The sequence below is a fragment of the Notamacropus eugenii genome, chromosome 4 (genome assembly GCF_028372415.1).
Source record: "Notamacropus eugenii isolate mMacEug1 chromosome 4, mMacEug1.pri_v2, whole genome shotgun sequence".
In the NCBI taxonomy this organism is placed as follows: Eukaryota; Metazoa; Chordata; class Mammalia; order Diprotodontia; family Macropodidae; genus Notamacropus; species Notamacropus eugenii.
The window spans coordinates 154611562-154625539 of record NC_092875.1 but is presented as its reverse complement, the minus strand read 5'-3'; positions in this window follow the sequence as shown (position 1 = coordinate 154625539).

Below are 13978 nucleotides of genomic sequence, written 5' to 3'. Positions count from 1 at the left end.
CCTTAGTGTAGGACCCTTTTTTTCTTCCCCTCACTTTCTGGCCTCCCTGTATGTTTTGTCTTTCTCTGTTAGAACATCAGCTTCTTGAGAGTCAGAGCTGTCTTGTTTTTCTATCCCCAGTGTTTGGCACATAGTAGGTGCTTAATCAAGGGGCAGCTAGGTGGTAGCATAGTACATAGAGCCCTGTGCTTGGAATCAGTAAAACTCATCTTCCTGAGTTCAAATCTGGCCTCAGACATTTACTGTGTGACCCTGGGCAAGTCACCGAACGCTGTTTGCTCAGTTTCCTCATCTGTAAAATGTGCTGGAAAAGGAAATGGCAGACCAGTCCAGTATTTTTAGCCAAGAGAACCCCAAGTAGGATCACAAAGAATTGGATACAACTGAACAACAAAAAGTACATTATCAATATCCATCCATCTATCATCTGTGAATCCATATCATCTATTTACCTATGCAGGTATGCATAGATGTATGCACCTATCATCGATGTATCCATCGGTCATCTATGTATGTAACTATACATGTATCTATCTATCCATCCATTTATCTATCATCTATGTATCTATATCTATCAGTTCATCTATCCATGCATGCATGAATGCACCTGTCTATCAAGTATATACCAGATACAGAGTAGGAAGAAGGCAGAGCCGAGAAGGCTCAAATGACTAGGGGGTGGAGGGTGGGAATGGGAAGAACAGGAAAGTCTCTTGTTGAAGGTGGCATGTGAGTTGAGTCTTGAAAGAATCCAGGAATATTGAGAAACACAAATGAGAGCATTCCAGGTGCTGGGAGCAGTCAGTAAAAAAGCATGGAGAGGGGGAGGGAACATCAAGTCTGTGGAGCAGCCAGTAGGCCTCCATGTGGAGCAGGCTGAAGCGTGAGACAACTGGAAAGGCAGAAACGGGCAAGGTTGTAAAGAGCTCTGGATGCTGAACAGAGAACTTTGTACATGATCCTGGAGGCAAAAGGAAACAGAAGACGTTTTACCATAAGTCTCCTGTTTTAGGCATTTTTCTTTTGTGTGGTAAAAGAAATCAATAGTTGTCCTACACCTGTTATGTACTTTGTCCATTGAGAACCTTTTCTAGAAGAAACTCAGTTAATGCTTTTTAGGAAGACCCTAAACATGTCATACTTAAATTTTGCTTTAGATTTCCCCCAAAAAAACCACTCCGAGGTGGGAGCATAATTCATCATAGAATCTAGGAGGGATCTTAGAGGTCATCTAGCTCAATACATTCACTTTACAGATGAGAAGGTGAAGTCTAGGGAGCAATCTGCCCAAGGTCAAACAAGTCCCAAATATCAAAAGTGGGATTTGAATCCACATCTTCGGACATCAGAGTTATTATTCCTTTTAGACTACCATGCCTAGAGGGTTGGAGAAAATCCTTATTCCTCCTTGATTCATCATAGTCATGCTCTTTTGGGACTGAACCTGGTCCATATGAGTGTAGAACTGGAGCCCCTTTTTTGGGAAGGACCCTCCCCCATTAGAAGGGGTGAAGGAAGGGTGACAGAAGGAGAATGATGGAAGACTTGCCTCCGCTGGGCATCTGCACCCTCCCCTCCCAAAATCAACGTTGGTAGCAACACCTAGGGAAACAATATTGCTCTTTGGTCCACCTTGAAGATTCTATTGTAAACTTCCTGTCCTTCAGATCATGATAGTAATTCATAGGGTATCTCTGTTGCCTAAGAGTGATGACATAGTAGACTTGTCCTATGTTGCAACCCAAGATATTCTCAAGTGCCTTGACACATTTGAGATATTCTCAAATTGTGTGTGTGTGTATGTGCATCTATACATATATATATAATAAGAAGGGACTGATCAATAAGATCCCTATCTTGAGAGCATAAGCCCATCCTATTATAATAACAATTTTTTTGATGTTTTATTTTGAGTTCCAAATACTACTCCCTCTAGCCCTTCCCTACTTATTGAAAAGGCAAGGAATATGATACCCATACAATAGTATTTTTTTAAAAAGTGGTCAATATGAAATAATTTTCTTAATTAGAAAATTGAATGTTCACCAGGTTCCTACATTTCTGCTAAGGGCAAATAAAAGAATTCAGCTTTAACTGGCAGGAGAATTAGGTTAGGAAGAACTTCCCAGCAGACTGACAAGTGTAGGTTGCCAACTAATTCATCAGATTTTTGGATCACTTCCCATTCATTCCCTTAAAGATATATATTAGAATGCTGGCTTAGATCCTCTCTACAGACAGTGCATCAGGGAGTAGAAGATTAAACTGCTAAGGTCAGAGTATCCTGCTCTGTCTGTGACTGAGATTTGTACCCACTGTAGCCATTAGTAAAAATCACAAATTAATGTAAGAGCTAAGAAGATGATGCAAATACCTGTGCCCTTTGATCCAGAGATCCCACTATTGGATATATATATATATATATATATATATATATCTCCAAAGAAAGGAAAGTTCCTTATGCATTAAAATAGCCCTGGCTAACCAAATTTATGATACCTAAAAGTGATGGAGTATCACTGCATCATAAGGAATGATAAAAAGGGAGAACTTAGAGAAGCATGAGAAGCCTTATATGAACTGATACAGAATGAAATCATCAGAATCAGGAAGATAATATGTACATTGACTACAGTGATGTAGACGGGGACAACAACAAATCCCTAAATGCTATATAATTATAATGACCAAGGTTGACCCCAATGATGAAAAGTACACTTTTCTTGATTCTTTACTTAGGCGCAGGGTTGTGAGGTGGAGGGATGGAACAAGCATTACGTATATTGTCTGACTCAGCTGCTCAGTTGGTTAGTTTTGAAGAGTGTCTTTTTCTTTCTTATTCTTTCCAACAAGGGATTTTTCTTGGGTGAGGGAGATCAAGGATATATTTGCAAATGAGGCGAAATAAAAACAGAAGAGATAAAAAAATTAAAAGCTTTAAGGAAGAATTAAGCAGAAAAAAATAATAAAGAAAATAGTACTAGAATCCAGTCAGCTGGATATTTGAGAGCAGTGGAGAGAGAGAGAGAGAGAGAGAGAGAGAGAGAGAGAGAGAGAGAGAGAGAGAGAGAGAGAGAGAGAGAGAGAGAGGACTTTGCTAGGAGTTGAATATTGATTATCTGGACTTTTTTTGTAAAGGTCTTTGTAGTAAGGAGAGAACAACTGAAAAGATAACAGAGAGCAGTTAACAGAGTGGCAAGAGTCACTATTTATGAAAATCACACAATCACCAGCATTAAATATATGCTCATTTATGCCAACACTGACTGATTTGTGGGATTCAATAAGTAAAGGAAATAGACAGTATCTCTAGAGGCTTACTACCAAAGGCAGACAATTTAGACACAAACCAATTTCAAAGAGCATAAACACAAACTAAAAATATTTATCGAATACATCACTGAATCACATCAACTCAAGGTATTTACATTATTGCCAGGAAATAATCTCTCCATTTTTTTTTACATGTGAGGAAGAATTACATACTGAATAATTTGACTATCAGAGAATGTTCTTATAGAATAATAATATTTCTTTTTTAAAAATAAGTTTTAATTTTTATCTTCTGTTTTTACATCCCCTCATTTGCAATTACATTACAAATTAAATTATATCAGATTTCTATAAGTATCCTTCCAGAGAGCCATTGCATATAGCAAAGAATATTTTTAAAGAAAAGAGGGGAGGGAAGAAAAACATGAATATACTGAAAAAATGTACAAGTATATACAGTTCTCCACAACCATGGACCTCATACCTCTGCAAAGGCATAAGGGGAGGTGATTTCATAGCTCTTCTTAGAGGCTATGCTTGTTCTTGTTATTTTAGAACATTCACTTTCAACTGTTTAATGGTTATTATTCTTTCCATTTATATTGTTGTAGTATTGTGCATATTTTTCTTGTCTCTGCTTTCTTTACTCTGTCAGTTATATGTTTCCCTATGTTTCTCTGTATTCATAATATCCATCACTTCTTAATGCAAGTAATATTTCATCATATTCATGTATCATACTTTTTAGCTATTTCCCAATCAATAGGTATCCACTTTGTTGACAGATACTTGCTACCACTTTTTTAAAAATGCTGTTGTAACTATTTTAGTGTAGAGACTTTTTTTTTTATCAGTTACCTCCCTAGGATATATGTAGAATCTCTGAATCAAAAAGTATGGGCTATTTTTTTAAGTAATGTTGTTTGCTTAATTCCAAATTGCCTTCTAAAATTTTTGTACCACTTTACAGCTCCACCAACAATGCACCAGTATGACTGTTTTACTGCAGCTTCTCCAACATTGTGCTTTTGTCATCTTTGTCATTTTGCTATGTGTGAGGTGAAACCTCAGGGTTTTGATTTGCATCTCTGTTATTATTAGTGACTTGGAGCATCCCTCACAGCCATTGTTTTGAGAGGTAATTCTTGTGGACATGAGATTAGCCATTTCCTCCAACTGGTAACCAGCTGCTACTCACAGGAAAGACAAGCCAGCTTAGCTGAAACCACAAGTCATCCTATAGGAAAGAGAGGAAGCATGTGCCAGACATGTCAAACCACTTTGACAACCATCTTCTCTCAGTGCCTGATGAAGACAGCCCAGAACCCTGACCCTTTGAAGTAGCAGTGCTTCCGGTGTAAGGTCAAATGGTACAACATCAGAAACTGATCTGATTTTATCAGTGGAAATGACATGAAAGAGGAAGCATTGCCATCTGCTTTGCTGCTTTCCCTAAGGACCATGGGACTTTTCCATCTGATTTGAAGCTGAGACCTTCCAAAGGAGACCTTCATTAGAATGGGAACTCCTTAAAAGCAGGAGCCATCTTCGTTTTATATTTGTATTTCCAGTGCTTTGCACATAGTAAGTGCTTAATAAGTGCTTTATTAATTAATTGCTTTTGTTAGTAATTTGAAACAATCCTTGTGAACAGTTTGTTCATATCATTTGATGTCTTATTTATTGGGGAATGGTTTTAGTTATAATCTGTATATTTACACACATATGAGGTGACTACAACAATGTACATGAAAAGAATAACAACCATGAAACAACTGAAAGTAACATTGTAAAATCACAAAGAATAAGCATGGTCCCAAAGAAAGAACAGGAGAAGATACCTCTGCTTACTGCTTTGCAGAGATGGGAGATCTATGAATGTGGAATGTTGCATTTATTTTCAGTTTTTCAGTGTATTAATTTTTCTCCTCTCTGTCTCTGTCTCGGTGTCTGTCTGTCTCTGTCTGTCTGTCTCTCTCTCCAAATGCCATTCCCAAATAGATAAATCAGGAGAGGATATATATGTATGTTAGTCCTCTGTCTATCTTGGATAACAAACCTTTATCTGAGAAATTTGACATAAAGATATGTTTTCTAATTTGGCTAGATGGATTCTGTTTTTGCAGAAGCTTTTTATATTTTGTATAATCAAAATGATCTATTTTGTCTTTTGTAATCACCTCTCTACCTTGTTTGGCTAATAATACATCTCCCACCATAGCTATGAAAGATTTGCTCCCTTCCAAAGTTTTTGTATTATGATCTTCAATATTAAAGTCATATTCACTTTGAATTTATTGTGAAATGTGTAAAATGTTTGAAGTCTAATTTCTTCCAGGTTGCTTACAAGTTTTCACAGCAGTTTTTATCAGTTATGGTGTTTTTTTTCCTAAGTGTTTAGTAGATAGTACACATTCCTGTAGCATTTTAAATTTTAGAAAGTATTTTCCTCACAGCATCCTTGTAAGGTTGGTAGTTTAAGGATTATTTATTGTTCTTTTGACAGATTAGGTAACAGGTTCAGAGAGGTTATGACTTACCTGTGATCACACAGCTAATAAGTATCAGAGGCAGGATTTGAATCTAATGTTCTTTCTCTTCAATTCCCATTTTCTTTTCACTGCACCAAAATGAGATTCTACATTTTAATAGAAGGAGAACCTTACTTACCACTGACCTTGGCCACTGTCTGCTCTGTACTGAGGTAGGTAGAAGTCAAATTGGAGAGTATGTTTTTGACAGAAGGCAAAGGAGCCCGATGATGGAAATAATCCAAGGCTAGGATTTGATTAGGCAAAGGACAAGGGGGCAAGGGATTCAAGCATAGAGAATAGTGTAAAGCTGAACTAATTTGCTAAGGGGTAATAGAAGGAAAGGAAGAGCATGTTGCCAGTGCAGAGGTGATAACCTGGGAAACAACTAAAGGGTGGAGTGATTGGAGGTCATGGTGAGTATGAAAAGCCAGATTAGAGGTTGTAAAGCAAAGGGGGAAATGGAAGGATAGAAGATTATGATAAGGCAAAAGAATTTAGGAGTTCTTCCACCTGGAAGTAGAAATTAGTAGACAGCAAGATCAAGGGTGGGATCTCTTGGGGTAGCTACGGTTGAATGAAGCATAGGTCACAGAAATTCAATAGATTGGGGAACCATGAAGTAAGTATATTTGAAGTAAGGCTATCAATACATATGTTTAAATGTAATTGTATGAGGATAGGAGTTGTACAGTTAAAGACTATACAAGCCAGACACTAAATTCATTGAGGAAGGAAGGGCAATGTCCTCAGCACTGATAAATAATGGCCACCAGGATTTGGATTTGGTGATCATCGTGTTCGTCCTTTGTTGCCAAAGAAGACCATGCCATCAGAGAAATGATGACATGACTTGCACTTGACTTTGTTTTGAGTGAGGGAGGGCTGTGCAGGTCACCAGCCTCACTTCTCCTCCAGAGTCATCTGAATCCAGTGACCTGATAGTCCTCAGGATGACTGGAGATGGCCCAGGATGCACTGGGAGACCTTGGGCCCTTTAGGCCAAGCTCTTTGCAGGTAGTCACTTAGGGTGAGGCAACACCCATCCATTGAATATGTGGATAGTGTGAAGCTCAAAGCAAGAAATTTTCCTGAACAATGGTGGTAGAGGACGATTCTGAAAGTGGCAATAGGGAGCAAGAAGGATTCTGAGTCCTCCACCATAGCTAATGAGTATGAGTTATGAGTGAGAGTGCAATCAGTTCTGGAAAGAGTATCCAGAGATGTAGGAAGGAGTCATATATTTGAGAGTCCCAGAAGATGGAAGGGATGAGAAATCAAAGGGTTTAAGATAAAAGCAAATATGTTAATTATTTAACAGGTAGCACAGATAAGATGGCAGAGTAGGAAGTACAGTGAACTCCTCCCCCTCAGAACAGATCTAGAAAATTAACCAGACCCAATCCTGATCAGGAAATCCATGAAAAAAAAAATCCCTTTACTGGCCTATATCAACAGAGGAAGACAGAGATGCAGACCCTGGGCACAGAATCTGATAAGGAACATGCCCTGCTGAGCACTCCAGGGCAAGATGAGGTTCCAGACTCAGAGTGGGGCACCACAGCCTTGTGCAAGGTGCAGCAAGTGCCCACTGCAGCTTTGTTGCCCAGTACCCAGGTAACAGAACCATGATAGACTGAGGAAGGGGCCTGTGCCCAAGGATGGCATTCCAGGGCAAGGAGCTGTCCCAGGTCCTAACCTGTGGTGCCAAGTAAGGAGAAAGTTAGAAACAAGCAGCAGTGTGACTCCTACACAGGAGTAAAGTATGGTCTCAGTTTCTGTTTCTAGCCCAATCTGAAGTCTGCAGAAGAGTAACCAGGGCAGGAATCCCAGACTGAAGGGAAACCTGTTACTCTGAACCAGCAGAGCTTTCCAGTTTGCTGGTAGTGGCTTAATCCAGCAGCAGTCTACTGTTGCTCAGACACAAACCTAGATTAGACAGGAGTTTGCAGAGCTCAGACCAGAGGAACACAGACCAGAGTGATCCTACTTTTGCCTGCATCACACTCCTTTGGGAACACTAAAAACTTTCAGGTCCCTAGCCTGAACTGACCATGAAAGCCAAGAAAGCAACAACCAGATCAGTCTAGACCTTCCCTTCAGAAGAGTGCAAAGACTGGCCCTAAAATCAAGTCTGAAGTCAAGACTTGATAAGCAAGCAAGCAAAAAAAAAAATACTATCATAAAAATTAATTATTGTAACAGGAATGTTCGAGGCACAAATCCGGAAGAAGAGAATTAATCTGAAAACTTCAGTAAACAAAGTGGTGACTATGAATATGCCAGCATAATTCTCAATCACCAAGTATAAAAGACTCTCCATATAGAAGGCAGAAGAAAAACATATATTTAAATACCAGAAAGCCAAATCTCAGAGCCAGAAAGCAAAGTTCATTATGGTGACCAAGAAGTTAATAAACATGATCACAGCAGAGGGCAAAGTCATTCTCAAACCTCCTCTCTCTCAGCCAGGGCCTTCTCACCATCAGCTGTCACACTGTGTCAGTTGGCCTGTGATCCATCTCCTCTGACCTGACCCTACTCACTCACTTACTCCAAGTTCCATTCCACCTTTCCTGTTCCACCTCTTCAGCAAGCTCCTCCCACCACATGTGACTTAGGCTTCCAGGTGATTTAAGCAGTTCACATGGGCCTATTAATTAGTGAGAAAGATCTTTCCATTTAAATTGCTATTATAGTAACAAGCTCAGAGAATTCTTGGAAGAAACAAATAAAGGGTTTAAAATGAATTGAAAAAATATTTTCAAATGAAATGAGAGTGCTGGAGGAAAATATTGGAAAGTAAATGAGAGCTATGGAGAAAGACTTGGAAAGGCAATTCACTACTTGGTAAAAGAAATAAAAAACCTTGCCCGACCAACAATTTCCCTGAAAATTGAAAAAAGACTAAACAGAAACCAATGACTGCATGAGACAACAAGAAATATTAAAACAAAATCATAGCCTTAAAAAAAAAACCCAACAATTCAAGCATTATGGAAGTACAGTCAGGATAACATAAGATCTAGCATCTTCTATATTAAGGGATCCAAGGGCATGGAATATGATATTCTAGAAGTCAAAGGAACTAGGATTAAAACCAAGAATCACCTACCCAGCAAAACTGAGTATAATACTTCAGGGGAAAAAATGGTCTTTCAGTGAAATAGAAGACTTTCAAGCATTCTTGATGAAAAGACCAGAGCTGAAGAGAAAATTTGACTTTCAACCACAAGAATCAAGAGAAGCATGAAAAGGTAAACAGGAAAGAGAAATCATAAGGGACTTACTAAAGTTGAACTGTTTACATTCCTACATGGAAAAGTAATATTTGTAACTCTTGAAACTTTTCTCAGTATCTGGGTAGTTGGTGGGATTATACACACACACACACACACACACACACACAGAGAGAGAGAGAGAGAGAGAGAGAGCACAGGGTAAGTTGAACAGGAAGGGATCATATCTAAAAAAATAAAATTAAGGGGTGAGAGAGGAATATATTGGGAGGAGAAAGGGAGGAATGGAATGGGGCAATTATCTCTCATAAAAGAGGCCAGAAAAAGCCTTTTCAATGGAAGGAAAAAGGGGGAAGGGGAGAGGGGAAAAGTGAAGCTTAGTCTCATCACATTTGGCTCAAGGAAGGAATAACATGCACGCTCAATTTGGTATGAAAAGCTATCTTATAATACAGGAAAGTAGGGGATAAGCAGGGTGGGGGGGATTATGGAAGGGAGGGCAAATGGGAAGAGGGAGCAATTAGAAGTAAACACTCTTGGGGAGGGACAAGGTCAAAAGAGAGAATAGAATAAATGGGCGGGCAGGATAGGATGGAGGGAAATACAGTTAGTCTTACACAACGTGACTATTATGGAAGTCATTTGCAAAACTACACATATATAGCCTATATTGAATTGCTTGCCTTCTCAGTGAGGATGGGTGGGGAGGGAGGAAGGAAGAGAAGTTGGAATTCAAAGTTTTAGGAACAAATGTTGAGTGTTGTTCTTGCATACAACTGAGAAACAAGAAATACAGGTGATGGGGTATAGAAATTTATCTTGTCCTATAGGACAAAAGAGAACATGGGGATAAAGGAAGGGAGAAATGTTAGAAGTGGGGGCAGATTGGTGAAAGGGGTAATCAGAATGCTTGGCATTTTGGGGTGGAGAAGGGGAGAAATGGAGAGAAAATTTGGAACTCAAATATTGTGAAAATGAGTATTGAAAACTTAAAATAAATAAATAAATGATTTAAAAAACCAAAATCTAAGGGATAGTAAAAAAAAAAAAAAAAAAAAAAAGCTTGCCTGGAAAGCAGGTCAAAGAGAAAAAAATTAAGAATCATTGGGTTACCTGAAAGCCATGATCCAAAAAAAGAGCCTTATTGTTCAATTAAGTCCAATTCCTCATAACCCATTTAGAGTTTTCTTAGCAAAGATACTGGAGTGGTTTGCCCTTTCTTTCTTCAGCTCATTTTATAGATGAGGAAATTAAGACAAACAGGGTTAAGTGACTTGCCAGGGATCACAGAGCTAGTAAGTGCCTGAGACTAAATCTGAACTCAAGTCTTCTTGACTTCAGGGCCAGTGTCCATCCACTGCACAACCCAACTGCCCCCCTATCTCAAGGAGCCTAGATGTCATATTTCAAGAAAGCTTACAAAATAACTGACCAGATTTTTAGAACCAGAGGGCAAAATAGAAATGCAGTTACCCCTTCATGGGGCTTAGGGATATGGCGCTCTCACAATATGGAAAATCTTAAATTTTGGGGGGCTTTTCCATACAGAGAAGTCTGAATTATTATGGTATTAAGAGATAAAATATGTTGATATTAGACAATACTATACATATATTTTGTGCATTTCTGAGTGTTAAAATCTTTTTGTGTATTCTGCTGGCCTTTGTGTGTCATCTGCAACTTCTGCAAAATTCCCATTTAATTTCTTATGCTAACCCATGATTTGTTCACACCACTATAGGGAAAGTCATGATGTGGAAGAAATAACTGTAGAATGTCTTGGTCAATTCTTGGAAGAAGCCCCCAAATGAAAATTTCCATGAATATTATAATCTAAATCCAGAGTATCCAGATCAAAGTAAAATACTGCAAGTAGTAAAAAATAATAATAATAATAATAATTCAAGAACTGAGGAGCCACATCAGGATCATATGCAATTTAGCAAGCGCCACAATAAGATAGAGAGTTTGGAATATAATGTTGCAGAAATCAAATGATATAAGCTTATAAACAACAATAACTTTCCCAGCACAACTGAGCATATGCAAAGGGAAAAATGGATCTTTAATAAAGTGGAGAACTTTCACACATTTTTTATGAAAAGACCAGAGCTGTATAGAAACTGTGAAATACAAATAGAAGACTTGAGAGAAACATAAAAAAGTAAACATGAACAGACAATCACGAGGAATTAAATAAGGATAAACTGCCTGCATAAAATGTGGAATGATAATATGTCCTTTCTGAAAAATATCATTATCAGGGATAACAGAGGGAAATTAATTAGACAGGAAGCATGGGGGTGGTTCTGTTATATCCTGATATCTTAAAAGAAGATTGGAAAGGGAGGAGAAAAAGGAATATATTATAGAGGAAGCGAAAGGAAGTTAAGGAGCTGATCTTACCTAATCAGTATAAAAAGAGAAATCTATATCAAAAAGGAGAAAGGGATGGGAGGAACAATTAAAACGTGAACCTCATTGATCTGAACTGGTCAAAAGGAAGACTACACACACAGAGTTAGGGAAAGAAATATATTTCACTCAATAGGTAAACAGGGGAGAAAAGTGAGAGGGGAGAATGGGGAATTAGAGAGTAGATTGAGGGTTAGTGCCAAGCAAAACACACCCTAAGGGTGTGCATAAGTATAGCTCTTTTTGAGGTGTCAAAGAATTGGAATCTGAGCAAGTGTGAATCAATTGGGGAATGACTGAACAAGTTATGATATTGAAATGTTACAGAATATTATTTTTCTGTAAGAAATGATGAAGTGAATGATCTCAGAGAAACCTGGGAAGATTTGCATAAACTGATGCTGAGTAAATGAACAGAAGGAAGAGAATGATTTACACAATGACAACAACATTGCTAAAACAAACAACTTCAAAAGACTTAAAAACTCTGATCTGCATAATTATGAAGCACAATTCCAACGGACAAATGATAAAACATGCTACCCATCATTTGATGGAGACAGAGAATGAGTCACATATGTATATATGTATGTATATCTGGACATGATGAAAATGGAAATTTGTTTTGCTTAACTATAAATGTTTGTAACAGGTTTTGTTTTTCTTTCATTCTCAATGGGGTGAAGGGTAGAAAGAGGTGATTTTTTGCTAATTGAAGAAAATAAAATTTAATTTAAAATTGTGGCATAGGCAATTTCAGAGAGTTAGTGTAGAAAGGATAGATAGATCTGGAGTGGGGCATCAGTGGGTAAGTAGGGTTGAGGGAGACAGGAGTGGATAGTTGAGGGTAGAGAATAGGGGATTTGACAGCCCAGGGTTCATGATCATTGGATGGGGAGAGTATAAAAGGGTGTAAGTATGCTAGCCATTGAGGAATGAATCCAGGCAGGCTATCAGTGGTTGGAGACAGGTCTGCTGAGAGAATCAGGTGATTATACTGTTCGAGGTTCTCCCTTGAGATTCAACCTGTGTCAGTGTGTCCTGGGATACCCTAGGAGACCTATCACAAAGCAAGCTACAGGCAGAGTTATTGGCCCCAGTGACAGTTCAAGACTGGGGTGAGGCAGGGAGGGGCAAAATGGATTTGGTACATGGGAGGGCCTCTGGTATACTGGAGAAGGCTCTGGTGCAAAGACAAAGGCCTGGCTGGAACAAGGTATTGAGAAGAAGCCTGGCTTGTGCATATTGATTAAAAGGACCTGGGATAAAGTTTTCAAGAAACAGGTGTCAGAGATCTGGGGCTGGGAGGGGGCACTAGAGAAGACCCTGGGGTGAAGACTGAGGCCTGTCCTGGTTGATATACAAAGAGGAACACAGAGGATGGAAGCTCATGCAACCACCCCTAATTCTGAGGAATTAGAGACTCCCTGGGGACTCAACCTGATAATGAATGAAGATTAGAAGGAGTGCGATGAGATAGGCAGAGTAGACTATGAAGGCCTCATGTGGGATAAATATTAGTCCCTTTCTATTTGTAGGGTCCCCCAGAGACATCCTCTACCTGGAATTCTTATTGAATACCCTTGCTTTCAGGATCTGAGCTTTCAAAAAATTCTCTTTTGTTTTGTCCTGCATTTGGACTGTGTTGTTTCCAGTTTTTTTCTTTATAAGTAAGACTAGTTTCTCTGTGATTACTTTTTCTTGTTTGAATGCCTAAGTATTTATGTTTGTTGTACCGAAGCTGATATGAGAAGCACAGATTTTCTAAAATACTACTATTACTAGGTTGCCAATGGCCCACTACAATAGCAATAAACATTCACCTTCTTTCTCTCTTTCTTTCCTTCTTTCTTTCTCTTCTTTCCTTCCTTCCTATCTTCCTCTTTTTTCGTTTCTCCCTTCCTTCATTCCTCATTTAATTTCTTCCTAGAGAAATTTTTGGGTGACCAATGTGGGAAGAAAAACCTAGCAATTTTGTCTAGACCACAGTTAGTTTATGCACTGTGGATAACTGTGAAACAGTTTTACCAAGGACAATTTGGTTTTTGATTTAAAGGTGAGGAGATGACTTCCAGTCAATTCCAGATCCAGATGTGGTGAGATCTCCCTATGTTCTGGGAAATTCTATAGGAAACAGGATTTTCCTATGAGAATGGAGGCTTCACTAATTTTCTCTTTTAAGTTAAGTCAGAATTAAACTCTATGTATAGATTCAGAGTAGAGGGCCTCTGAGTGGGAAGAGTGCCCTGATCCCCCTTGGACCAAGTTCCAATTTGTTGTAGTATTTGGTACATAACCAATCCTAGATTAGAAGTACCTTTCAGTGCAAGAGGGAGAGGGCAAGGGCTCCAATTCCTTTGGTATCAGTGGATCAGTGTTGCTACACAAGCATCAGGTCAAGTTAGTTTCAAATCTGAAGCATGAAGGGTGACTAGACTCTAGTATAAAGTACCTTCCCAACACCCCAGAGAGCTATCCATGGTTTGATACTATGGACTTTACCAAGCATATGCCAGTAGG